This window comes from Aulonocara stuartgranti (genome assembly GCF_965226115.1).
Source record: "Aulonocara stuartgranti genome assembly, chromosome: 20".
Lineage (NCBI taxonomy): Eukaryota > Metazoa > Chordata > Actinopteri > Cichliformes > Cichlidae > Aulonocara > Aulonocara stuartgranti.
The window spans coordinates 35,017,737-35,031,963 of record NC_138956.1 but is presented as its reverse complement, the minus strand read 5'-3'; the positions used below and the strand labels follow the sequence as shown (position 1 = coordinate 35,031,963).

The following is a 14,227-nucleotide window of genomic DNA, read 5'->3' as shown; positions in this document are numbered from 1 at the left end:
AAAATTGCTTTTGGGGCTTTGATTGCTTTCTAGAGTTTCTATTTAAGGAGGTTAGAAGGAAAGATAGAGAGACAATTGTCTTATTCATGTTTTAAATCACTTGAGGCTCTTTTAGTTCTTTGGTTCGGATGAAAGGAAGAGATTGAAGTTCACCTGTTTGATTGCAGTCCATCTTGAAACAATCAAGGTGTTTGTTCTCCATTTATAAGGGGTTTTGATAAAGTACTCAGCTTTCTTTGTCACTCGGATGGAGCCATGTGATGTTATCAGTCGTCAGTGTGACTCTCACCTGTGAATCATTTGTTTGTTCGTTGTCGAATGTCAAACTCGGCTGTGTCGGAGGTGTTTAGCTGTGAAGCTGTAGGACTGGGAACGGTCGCAAGGCAGCGTTTAGAAGAAGTGAGTCTTCACGCTGCGTTATTACCGAGCTTCAGTTCATCAGCGCTGAAAGTAATTTCAGCTCTGGCATAACAGTTATTGCAAAGAACTGAAAACGGTGTGAGAGTGCATTTATACAGGAATGTCTTCAGTTTTATTCTGTTCATTTCATCAAATGTCTTTTCCGAAGCTGCCTGATGAGGCTTTAGTGCAAATGTTTATTGAGATGTGTGCGTGACTGTTGAGTCGACTGCTTTCAGAAATGCTGTGTTTCTCTTCTCATTTGCACTCTTACTCCTGAAAACCTCACACCTGATAAACAAACTTAATACAGTAATGATTAAAAAGACAAAAACCAACAATATATTTATGTTTGTTGTCTTCTGTCTTCAAATACGTCTCCAAATAATGTCAAAAAAGAAGAAGAAGACCCCTGCTCAGTGCAGCTACACTCACCATGTGTCGTCTTTGTTGTTCCTCTTTTCTGTCTCCCAAAAATAATTTGGATGCATTTTAAAGACTCATTTGGAAACATCACATACGGTCTTCCATTATCTATTGCAGTTTGATATTTGCTCTATTACTCATTAATAATAAGTTAGTTAGTAGCTCCACGAAAGGATCAGTTAAAAATTTAGAAATAATTAAAAATCCACCAGCAAAACATTTTTAATGGTCTGAAAGCTTTTGTGTTTTTGAGCAAAAGTAATTTTGGAACCAGAATCAACAAAATAAAATGAGTTTTATAATCATATTTGATAGTCGGTGGCTACAGAAGAGACTAAGTTTTAAGCAGAGATTTGCAACGCTGTAGAAACCTGTTGGCACGCTGCAGACTCAGGTGGCTTTGAATGTTCAAATATCGATCACGTATGAATGAAAACTCATTGTGAGTCTGAGAAAGCTTTGATGTCACGTCTTTACTGTATCTCAGATCTGAGTTCAGGTGTTGGAATATCAAAATCAAGAGTCTGATTTTTCACACCTCTGTAAACAATATTCACATGTATCCAGACAGATTGGTTATTCAGCCTTTAACGGGGACTCCATACTAAAATAAATAACCATATTAATACCCATAGGCAACAGGTATCTGATAAATATTTCATTTCTTTTACATATTCTCTGCTGCTTATGAAACTCATCCTCGGTCACACCTCCATATGTGCCAGCCTGCTCTCTGCAGCCTGTGGCGCCGCTGTTATTATTGTTATCTGGAGCTGAAAATAAGCTGAACGCTGTTTTGATTTCATAACGCAGCAAACACAATCTGTTCATTTCCAGGGTTTTTATTCTCAGGCAGGAGAGATAAACAGCACGGAGACAGGAAGCAGGACTGGTGCAGGATTAAAGCAAATGTGAGCAGTGACAGTTCAGGATGGGGCCGGTGTCTCTGCACAGATGCTCTCAGCCTTGTTGAAGTTGTAAAGTTGTCTCAGTGGTGTCGGACAACCTCACAGAAAGCTGCAGAGACGCTCAGACTGTCTGCTGCTGTCAGAAAAATTCCCCACTTAGCTGCACAAGATGTCTGTTTTCTGTCTCCTTCAGGGCTCGGCAGTCGGTTAAAGACTCGCCGTTTCCCACAGCACAAACTCCGTCCTCTCTGGAGGATTTAAGACTTTGCTGAGCGGCAGAAAGCTTTCCTACACTCTGTGGGTGAAACTAAAAACCTAAATCAAGTAAAAAGGACAGGACAGACGTGTAAAGTGGACCGTAGGCCTGACTGCGCTCTGACATTGTTGACTCCAGTGCAAAATTTCGTCCAGTAAAGCACAAGTAGAATTTACAAGTCTCAGACTGTCTGAGAGTCAAACGAGTGCGTCTGGCAAGCAGCATCGCTGAGCACCTTCACAAAAACAAATAAATGATTATCTTAGAAAAGGGAAAAAGGAATAGATGTTCAAAAACACAAAGTTCTTTGGAAATGTTAAAGATGTTGATGTTCTAGAGGTTTGTTATGAGCAAGAACGAGAGCACAAGTTCTCCAGGTTCTTTTTAGGGAGTTAAAATATTTCTAGGCTCTTTTAAGATAGCTTTGCCTTTAGGACCTTTATTCTTTTAGGACTTTGAAATGGTTAAACATGTCAAATCATCTGTGAAATGATCCGTCCTACAAAGAAATATCTTACTAGATGTTTAACAACCTGTGTGCGTTCGACCGGTTAAAGCCACCACAATATGGTCTCTAAAAGCTTTCGTTGGTTACAGGGAAATTTATTTTAGAGGGTTTTTTTAGAGGTCCTCCTTAAGTTCTTGGGAGCCAGGACCTCTAAGGATACCCTGGTAATCCTGGTAATCAGTCTGAAACTTCTAGACATTGTTTAGGGGACCTGGGAAGAGCAGCAAACTTAAGTTCTTTAGGTTCCTGTTGTTGATACGCTGTTAAAGGTCTTTCAGATGCTAAGAGTCATCATTGAAGATGTTTTAGAGGAACTTTAGGACATTTAGATAGTTTGACATCTCTTCAGAGCTCATTTGATAACCCATGCGTTCAACCACCTGATGAAATCATATTAAGGTCTTTCAAAGGTCTGGGATTTTATAAAAGGTCCTTAAGTCTCTTAAACACAATTAGTTTTATTTCAGTTTGGCTTGACGTCTACCTCAGCAAAGCCCTCTGTGCTTCTCTTCCCTGGATGCTGTGCTGGTGCTGACGCTAGAACTCATTTTACACATTTCCACAAAGAAACAGGACTTGTGCCAGCGATGAAGAGCTGGCATCAGTACAACACCATAAAATTGTTCCGCCCACCGTTGGAACCACTGTCAGTGGCTTGGTAGTGGTTAACTCAAGAAATTAACCAATGATGGACAGATTCAGCCCACGCATTTTCTGATTTTCTTCCCAGAAGAGAAATTATCCGACTTCTGCTAGTAATGCTATATAACAAACACTTCTCAAACCTCTCCAAACGTGGGCTGGCTCTCAAAGGCACAAAGGCAGAACTGGGTAGTACTGGGCGTTTGGCACCTTTTTGTAAGGTCTATTAAGGTCTTAAAGATAGTTCCCTTTAAGCGATTTATGGGCTAGTTTGTGTGGTTGAACACCTGTGGGTCATTAGATGAGCTGGTACAGTAATTAAGGTGTATAGTAGTTGCTTGAGAACCTTGTTACAGCCCCCATTTAGTGTTTTGCTAAAGTGCTAAGTCTTTAGTTATCCGTAAATCTCCTAAAGCATCTTCTCCAGAATCAGAAGGACCATTTAAACCACTACAAAGACGCTTAACATGTCCTTAGCAACAACGATGAGCACCGAAAGGAGCTGGTCTTTGTCTTCATGGACCACTAAACCCTCCAGAGGGAGCTCTGCAACGCCCTTAATGGCAACTAGATGCACCTAAAGGAGCTTTGAAGGATCTCCACTGGATTCCTGATAGTACAGATGGACACCAAATTTAAATCAAGCAAAAAGACTTTACACGTTAGGGGACCCAACCATCTCTTCAAAAAGAAAAATACTTTGTGCAGTGCAATCACAAATATTTAAAGGGCTTTCAATTTAAATTGGAGGGATCTGGATTCATCCTTTTCATGCATTTTAAAGTAAAAAATAATAAATGAATTCAACAGTAATTTTGCCCTTTTGACTTTTTGGTTGAATAAATGCAAAGCTTCTCTATACATCGTCCTCTGCACGATGGGCACATTAATCCACATCATCAGCAGTCATTAAAATTAAAAGATGCATTAAAAACCCTCTTCTGCTCCCACATTTGACCACACAATCATCTCCATTTTCCAGCCTGCCAACGATGAATTTTAATTGCCTGAACACTAAAAACGGAGGATGGGTGGTGAATGAATCCTCTTGGCGTTCACCCCGCTCACCTCTCCTCCCACACAGCTGCCGCTTTAATATTCATTCACATAGGGAGATATTTCTCTGAAAGCTGACCTCTGAGAGCGACGGATAGAGGGAGGAACCGAGGCAGAGAGGGAGGAATGGCCGGGGGTGTAGTCTGTACAGTGAACAGCTTGGTGAAAATCACTGGGTTTGGTTTTAGATGTTGGGCTCTGTGTGGCTGGGAGTTGGCGGAGAACTCTTGTTTCTATGTTTAGTGGAACTTCCTCCTCCTCCTCCTCCTCCTCAACTCTCTGAGCTGCTGGCATCCAACAAAAGCTCTCCACTGCTTCAACGCCCAACAAGACGATAAGCAATAGACCCAAATCCAGTCTGGCTGGGAGGCTTTTCCCTCGCTTTCCCTTTAAGCCTGTTAAATTCAAAGTGATTATTTTTCCCAAAAAATCTATAAGTTTATGGACTGATTTTCATTTTATGCCAGTCATTGGGTTTGACAATTTCTATTAAGATAAGTAATGGTCTTATTAGTCAGTTAATCAGCAGTTTCCCTCATTTCAAATCTTTCATTTAACGCTCAATCGCCGCTTCCTCATTTGAAGCGGCCAATCGTTTCAAATGAGGACGGCACTTCCGTAAACATGAGTTACTTTTTTTTTCTTTTTCTTTTTTGCACTGTAATGTGGGATATTTAAAGCATGTAGCATTTTTAGCATGTTGCCATGAGCACACATCTGTTATCACATGTTTACCATTGTACCATATAGGTCATTGTTATCCTTAATGAGAAACTTGTTTTACACGGAAATGCTTCCATCAGCATCTGCATCATTTTAAAATCATTTGGTACATTTGGGTTAAATCTTAGCCTGGTGCGACTCTGTGAAGCACTGTGGTCGACTATCCACTGAGTTTTAACCTCCTAAGACCCGAACTCTTCCATAGCATGCATTTTTTATTTCTCTTTGCTATTTGGGCTGATTGGGACCTGATGATGGTAAAATTGAAGAATTGTCTTTTTTTTTAAAACCAGATTTTTGTTTCTGAGAAAAATTAGATCCACATATGAGGACATTTGTTTTACATTTCAATAGAACAGAGGCAGTATAACGTCCTCGTACGTGGATATCAGGCCCTTGTAGAGCAAAATGCTGTATTTTGGTCTAGACAATGCAAAATGTGATGTCCACATATGTGGTTAAAATCTGTTGCGCTAACATCATATGAATTTCAGACCTTTGCTTTTTCAAATATACGCAGTTTAAAAATAGGACAAAAGACTTCAGGCTTTTGAGCACATCTCTAGACTCGTGGAGCCATTTTTCTGAAGTCAGAGCATAAAGATTCAAAAGTTAAACAAACCACTATTTTTGCGATTGACTGCTTGCTGCTGAATTGGCACGTCGAGCCGAAACGGTTCACTTCTCCCACCGAAAGGCTGAAAGCAGCAGTAAAAATGCCAAACGTGGCCCTGCTGAAGAAGCGATAGTGTTGGCTCACTTTCAGAAGAAACTTTGAATCTTAATTGAGCTTTTGATGTGTGACAATCTGCAAAATTACAGTATAAATTGCCTTATTTGCAGCTGGAGGTGTCCTATCAGCATTTTCTGATGCCTGGTTTTGTAATTACAGAGTATAATAATATAAAGACTTCTGAAAGAGCCGTTTGAACCAAAGGACATACTGCGCCAAGCTCCATTGTTCGGGTCCTTTTTGTTTTTTTATTTACAGCATCCGAACCAACCCCACACTAACTCACCATCATACAGTTCACTAATCTGCTGCTGGATTCCTTCTGGCCAACTGGTTTCATGCCAGGACTCGTCCGTGTCTTCGTCTCCACAAAGCCTTCCAGAGGTTCCCAACTGGGCTGATCTGATTGGCTGTTGCTGGGACGGGAGCTCAGATGCTTGATCAGTTGAATTAAGGGTGAATTGGTAATTTGGCAAGAGACTTAAAAGAGATAAACAAAGACCACAAACCTACAACTCTGTGGATGTTAGAAAAGTCGAGGTCAGTGTGATTTTAAATGTCAGAGCAGCAGCCTCCAGAACTCTTTGTTCATCTTTTATCACAACTCTGCACTTAAAATCTAATCATCTTGGACTGAAACAGATCTTTGGAGCAGATCCCAGAGGCAAACATGACCTTTCACTCATCATACTCACCAGATGGACGGACAGACAGTGAAACGCAAGCTTTAAAGCTGATTAGCGTTGATTAAAAGTTGCTTTTCTACTCATGTCTTCAAGTCGTTTGGTCTGAGTCGCAGAGACTTGTGTTTTCTGTTTGGTGGCTCTGCTAGTGGACAGAAATATTGATTCACACAAGCACTAATTTCTATATTTTGCTGTATTTACTGGTAATTGTATAGACTTTCTGAGCACATTTCTGAATGTCAGTATAAGAGGATTTATTAGTCCTTGTAAACAGCTGCCATTACCTGGAAACTGTATGCATTTTTGTCAGTTTAAATTTAACTGGGGGTTAAACTGGACACTGTTCATGTTCATGTTTGACCTTCTTAGACAAAAAGTCCTGTCCTCAGTGGGGTAACTGAGATAGAAAGAGGAGCAGTTTGTCCAAAAGGGTTTAACGTCACGTTTTCCATAAACTAAGCATGTTTTGGTGACTGAACTTAAGCAAAAAGCTAATAATGTAAATCGAGATAGCACCTTAAACCTGCCTTTTTTTCCTAATGGCCAGTAGGGGTCGACTTGTCTGGTTGCAAAAGATGGATGTCACAGTTGCAACATCCATCTTTTATGTCCATTATGTGGTTCACACACTAAGAACAAACCTAAGTCTCCTGCTTAACAGTGTTTTGACCTTCCACGTGGGTTTTTCCAGTCTCTGCCTGATTAGAATGATAATAATGAACTCATTCTTCAGCCGTTTTCACTCAGGAATACAGATCTTGGACTGCCCAAAGCTGCAAATCGAGTGTTCACCAGTTTCGTGCATTGACAAGAGGCGAATACAAAGGCGAGCACTCGTCCCTAAAGTATTTTGAAATGGCCAAACTGCAGCCTGCTCTCTTCAGTCTGCCAGTCTGCTCTTTCACTAAAAACTCTGGTTTAAGTCTCCGGGTCGGTCGCTGTAGCCACTTCATATCTCTCCCTAAAGAAATCGCTGCTATTATGCCACAAAATTCATAATTAAAAGGATCTATTTTCCTCACTCTTGTTATTATCTGCTTTCAAATGAAACTGAAACTGGAAGCGATGCCTTCAATAGCCTCCGTGGTTGACTCGGTATGACAGCGTGCTGTGTGCGATATTGCATTGTCCCTTTTGGGCATTCAGTCCCTGCTTAAACTGTGATGAGTTCACACTGAAATCTGATATTGGCCACATTTAAGAAATAATAATATGTACCACCAGAAGAAGAAGAAAAACAGATCCGAGGGCCAGGTTGTGCAGTGTCCCAGAGAGGGAACTAAAAGAGCCTCACACAGGCAAAGAAAAGCATTCAAACCATGAAAGTGTTGCATTCATGGAAGAAAAGAATGCATCTAGCAGTATACCAGACAGTTATGGTGAAGGGATGGTTTTTCCTAAAATGTCAAACTATTGCTTTAAGATTAAATTAGCAGGGAGTAATAATTGTTAGTTTGTGCAGTGCTGACCACAGAGCGTCTGTCAGCCCTCCTGATGCTTTTCCACTGAGACTCTGCGCTATGACAGAAGGGAAAACAAGTTGTAACTCAAACTCTGTTGACTTTATCTCTGCCTGTCAGACTCTTTTATCCTCCTCCTTCTTCTTTTTGTCCTACTCTCTGCTGTCCAGCAGTTTGTCATCGTTTCAGTCTCTAAATCCTTTGTTTGCCACATTTTCTTCCATCTTTCTAAAGATTACGTTCCTGGCTGTTGTCATCAGACTGCTGGTGCTTTAATTTCATTTCTAAAGCAGCAAAATGTTTCTTAAATATTTTGCTGTGTCATTAAGCTGTAAATAACATCCAACATTAATGGTGCTTTATGTGCGCCTGCCGTGCCACATGCACTAATGTACCCCAACACTATCGCTGGTGCCGGCTCATGAATTGTGTGCTGATGAGAAGCTGGGATGGTTCCTCTGTTCCAAAGCTCGGTGAACACAGAATCCGTGATTTCCACGAGGAATTTCATATCTTGTTTGGTCAGAGTGCAGTTCTCTGCTTTGCCTCAGTCCATCATAAATGAGCTTGAGCCCAGAGAAGGCAGATGTGCTCCTGAGCCCATGCGGTGATTTCATGTCTGTTTTTGATGCAGTACCTGAGAGTTTTTGAGAGCCTGAACATCACAGCCACACAAAATGCTTTTCAGCCTCGTCTGTCCTGTACAGCTTTGGCCTGTGTTAAAACTGTAGATAATAAAATCCTAAATAAAATCGTGGCTCAAGAGTTGGGAGTTCGCCTTGTAATCGGAAGGTTGCCGGTTCGAGCCCCGGCTTGGACAGTCTCGGTCGTTGTGTCCTTGGGCAAGACGCTTCACCCGTTGCCTACTGGTGGTGGTCAGAGGGCCCGGTGGCGCCAGTGTCCGGCAGCCTCGCCTCTGTCAGTGCGCCCCAGGGTGGCTGTGGCTACAATGTAGCTTCATCACCAGTGTGTGAATGTGTGTGTGAATGGGTGGATGACTGGATATGTAAAGCGCTTTGGGGTCCTTAGGGACTAGTAAAGCGCTATATAAATACAGGCCATTTACCATTTACCATTTAAAATAGCCGAGAATGTTCATTTTCTCCAAACCTGCTGAAGTGTCCACACCGTCTTTACTCCTGAAAGCCTCTCTGGGATATTTATGTTACTAATGAGCCTAATTAATTACAAAATGTTCCACCAGGCGTCTTTTTGATTCTGTCTAAACTTTCGAAGCATGTTGTTGCCATCAGATTTAAAATTGCTTGGGCTTATCCTTAAAACCGCTGGTTATCGGTTACATCCAAATCAGCTGTTTTGACCAAATGTGGGGTCGTTAATGAGGTTTTCAGTGGATTTATTAAACATTTCTTTTGCTCTGCGTTTGTGCTGGTTTTTCCGTTTAGTCTTGACTATAAGCACCTGTTTGATTGTCACAAAACATAATTGATAATCAACTGCAGCTTTTCTTTTAACAAATACGAGAAAACGCCCATATTTGAAGATTTCTTTGTCTCTGAAAAACCGGTTTGCTGCTTTCTTTGTTCATCGCTGTGAGCTGATGATTTGTTTTATGAGCTTTTGAACATTTTTGGCAGAGGAGATGATGTGTAGTCTGTAAAACAATCGCTGCAATCAATGATAATCATCAGATAGAACCATAACTTTAACCCTGACTGTTGTGCAGGTTGATTTTTTTTCCTTTTTTCCCCATAGAAACCAGTGGCTGCCTGGAGGAAGCGAAATCAGAGTATGAGGCTGTAAATGTTGGATTCAGAGCTGGTATTTAAAAGCTGAACTCATCCGATTCCGGCAGGTTTTACTGTGAAGCTTCCAATGAGGTGTCAGGCTGCCAGCGACAGTCAGAACTGATGTGATTATGTTGTTAGAGAAGGCCGACTGGGCCCGAGTCCCAGCAACACAATCAGCCTGCTGCCGGCCTCGATGGAAAAACACTGAAGCAAAAAAGATACCACCTTAACCAGTCCCAGGAAATACCACCTTAATCTGAAGTACTCGGTGGGACTGGATTATTTTTGTTTTTTTTTAAGCAAATCATCTTTCATTTCTCAGAATTTCAGATGTACAGGTTAACAGTTTTCCTGTGTTTAACCCCTCTGAGCAGCGCTTCCCCCTGGTGTTTAGGAATAAGATATTTATCATTTATTATTAATTACAATTACTGAGTCAGATATCTGCTGTGATTCTTTATCAAACTTGTGATTGATGCGTCATCGGACAATCAGAGTAGAAAAAGAGGCTTTGATGTGTGAAAGCTTCACTGCCGAGAGTGATGCTTTTATTTTGAAATACACAATGCTAGAAAAACATTTCTGATGCATCCAGATATGATTCCAGAAAACTGGACTATTTGGAAAAACTTCTTGTTTTCCCATTGCTCCCACTTTGTAGATGCCCTCCTCTTGAAATCATCAGCATGTCAAAGATACAAATATGCACTCGTTACCTGTACCAGCCCTCATTTCCCTCACAGACCGTTAAACACCGCTTTAATGCCCTGTGGGATTTGAGCAGTGTTTATTTTTCACAGTGTTTTTTTTTTGTTTTAAACACATTATTGGACTGGTTTCAAACACTTTTGTCCTTATTTTTGACGTGAAAATAGGGCCTGGGTTTAAAAATACACCACAGTGTACACTTTTAAAGTCCTGCTGATTAGTCCTGTTAGCTGCATTCGGCTAAGACTTCATTGTCACTGCAGGGAGTTTGGCTACCAGCTGGGTCTTAATTGCACAGGTTAAAGGTGCCTCTGTTTAAGCTGTCAGTCTGTGCACACCTGTGTCAGGGAGGCTTTTTAGACTTCCTAGCAAAGTCATTTTTTTTTATAAATGGCCTCTTGTAAGCTTACTGACATTGTTTTACCCCATTTCCTATTCAGAACCTCTTTATGTTCTCATGCAAAACAAAATGCAGCATAAATAATGGACCCAGTGTGAGTCTCTGTTCAGAGAAACTCACTTGGCTCATTTGGTTACCCTTATAAGAGCATTTCGGCTTTAATGCAAAGTTGCCTGTGAGGACTCAGTCTTTGTTTTTTAAAGCTCTTCCTCTCCCCAAACAAGCTGCTGCACATGAAAGCATTTTGATGGACTTGTGTAAACTTATGCATTTCCAACCTGGGAAGCTTTTTACCCTGATGCACAGGAAGATTTATGTGAATTTCATCAGGTGCTCAGAGTGGAAACCCACTGAATTAAGTTTCTGGATTATCCACTGAAATCCTCTTGGTTCTGCAGAGTCCGCTGTCATCCTGCCCAGCTGCTCACTGGGCAGCAGCACTGTGGCTGCACCGCTTATGTCCCTGTTTTTTCTTTTTTTAAACCTCTCTCTAAGAATCTGAAGCAGGGTGGAGCTGCAGGGTAAGAAAAAGGTTTGTGCAGCAGTGGTTTTTATCTCGATTTAGCTCCATATGAACACACACTGGGGCTTCAGGTTTCAGGTCAACGTCCACTTCCTGTCAGGTCCACGTCTGGATTCAGACCACCACAGTCGGAACTGGTTTTAACCCCTTTCTAATGCAGTGTTTTAGAGACTGCATTAAACGCTGGGTGTTGGCTGAACAAAATATATGAACCATTAAAGTGAAAATGGAAATTCATTTAGCCTGACATGTTATTACTCGGTGGAATATAACAAAGTAAAAACGCATTAAAAATGTAACAAAATATTAGTTTTTTTCCGTCTGATGGAAAAATATTTTTTTGACCTAAATGCCAACGACATACCTCTTGAGAATAAGGACAAAGGTCTTTGACGTATTTGAAAATAATTCAGTATTGCTTAAAAAGTTGATTAACCATTCAGTCTAAACCTTGCACAGTCTGAGTCAATGCTGACGGTGTCGGGTGATGGTCCATTCATGTTCACTCCTGGAAACGCTGTAAACAAGTTTGCTTTAGACAAAGGTGCTCTCTGCTTGGTGTGTATATGAAGACATCGGGCAGAAATGGCTGGACCGTAATCATATTTTACTCCTATGGTTGACCTTTTAATCCGCTGCTGCAGACCTCCACTGCATCTATCTTTAGATTAGCCATAATTCCCTCTGAAGGGACATCTACACAGGAAGAGACCGGCAGTGATGTGGTGACCAGAGACCATTGATTCTCAATAAAATTCAGCAATTTGTATTATTGAGTTAAACCTCAGATGGCTGCACAGGTAACAGGAGTGACGGGCAATGCCAAAGTGGATCTTCAGTTTCATTTCCAGGGGAGAGGTTTCACCAGTGCACCTCCAAAGAGAGGAAAACAATTCAAAGTAAAGCCAGAGTCACTACATAAACTGAGTGACGGATGAAAGTTAAACCCACAACGGGGCAGTTTAGTGCTGTGAGGGTATATCAGTAAGTTTAGATTGATGCTGATGCAAACACACGTTGTCCTCGTATTGGTTTGTCTTTCTTGTTTATTTTATGGATTTATTTGTAGTTACAGGTTGATGTACCTCAGTGGGTATTTGTTGTTGCACTGTGAACAGACACAGCTTCTTCTTCACCTTTGTTTGAGCAAAATTAAAATATTGGAAGCCTTTTTGTAACCATATGTTTATGCAATTTAATTTGGTTTGCATCATTTTTCTTTATTTCTTTAAAGTTATTTAAGTTTATTAACTCTCCTGCCAGAATCAGCAAATCTACAAAGTTCTCTCAGTAAAAGAAAAAAAGTTAGACTTTCAAAAAGCAAATCATGAATGAACTAAATATAAAATACCAAAAGGTGAGTGAGTGGCACCAGTTGGGCAAACCGTGTTCAACGTTACAGCAAAGACGCGTGCAGTGGGCGCAGTACCAGCAAGACTTACAAAACATAATAACACCCCCTCAGTGCAAGCAGGAGGGGGGAGTTGTAGTAGTGGCTGGCAACCTATCGGCGTATCAGCTAATCTGACAGACAATTGGCTCAGAGAGAGTGATGTCATCAAAGAGTGAGGCGACAGGAAGCTAAAGGGTTGTCCCGGGAGAAAGGGTGTGTGTGTGTATGTGCGTGCATACATCTACCTTTTGGAGAACCGGTGTGATGATCATATTTGGTGTTTACACCCGATCTAACCTGAAGACGAGGCTCGAGGTTTAGGACCTGAGAATGCACTGTAGCAACGAGGGACCTCAAATATATAGAAGCACAAGTTTGTGTGTGTGTGTGTGTGTGTGTGTGTGTGTGTGTGTTGTCAGCAGCCCTCTTTGTTCTGGTTCCAAAACAAACAGGCCTGAGGGGAGAGAGGAGACACGCTGCACTGACCGCACCTCCCAACGCGCACACACACACACACACACACACACACACACACACGCACACGCGCGCGCGCACACACACGCAAACTTCTTGAACTTCGGTGGAATTTAATCAGAATATGAGGAGTATTTATTTCCGGAGATTGAAGTTGTCATAAAGAGGCTGTTGTTGCTGCTGAAGGACGAGCTTTAAAGCGGGTCTGTGACGTAAGGCCAGGATCTGTTTTGACAAAGACACACACTGTTCGCGACTTAGAACAAAATAACAATCACTTACATTTCTAACTATTTCAGTCAATGACTCTGTAAAGTGGGGCTAATTAGCCTTGCTTCATTTATTCCAACACAAAACAAACGCACGGATGTAAAAGGCTGCAAACCGGACAAACTCTCAGTTTTCGATCACGTTTGAAGGATCTCGTCATGTGATCATTATTTTATGATCGATTTTCTCAGTTCTGAAAAAAAAAACGGCTCCGTTTTTATTCCAGAGCAACTTAAAAGGTTGCCGTGAGCATAGGCAGCGTATAAAAACTGATATAACTACTGTGATGTCACACACTGGCTTCTTGATGTTTTGGATACTTAAAATATTTTTATGTCACTCAACAAAAATTGAACCACCAGCACGAGAAGAGTGTTCGTCATTTAAGTACAGATATTTAGAGAAGCTGTTGGGCTTCACATAATGGCCTGACACTTTACTGAGACTCCTTTAATTTGTCACTCTTTTTGTACACGCGTCTGCTTATTTTTTCTTCAGATTTACATGTAAGGTTGATTTTAGAGCTCTGCTCTCCAGTAAAAACAGTTGAGCAGTTTCTTGGAATCTGTCTGTCATCTGTCTGTTTCATACTGAATCAACAAAATGAGCGAATGGACCAAATTCAATTTAGATCTTTAATCTCTCTGATTTATGTGAGCAGGAAGTAAGACTCGTTTGTGTTCTAATCTTGATGAGCTTGCAGTAAATACATTGGGGCGCTGTCACTGCCAGATTTAATGTAATGAATATGAGTTGTGAACATCATTAAAAGTTTTTTCCTTACAGTATTTTTCATGAATAAATAGAAGAATAATTTTTCTTTTTCCCAGTTTTGATTGCCGCTGTAGAGAAACCCAATGATTCATGCATTTCTGGGATTTTAAACTCACTGATGGAGGACTTCAGTGTTC

At 41.0% G+C, this 14,227-nt stretch overlaps 1 protein-coding gene across 1 annotated transcript in view; it reads left to right on the top strand.

Annotated features, from left to right (window-relative positions):
• plxna3 (plexin A3) overlaps window positions 1–14,227 on the top strand; it is a 136,581-nt gene that overhangs the window by 43,155 nt on the left and 79,199 nt on the right. The window lies entirely within an intron of this gene.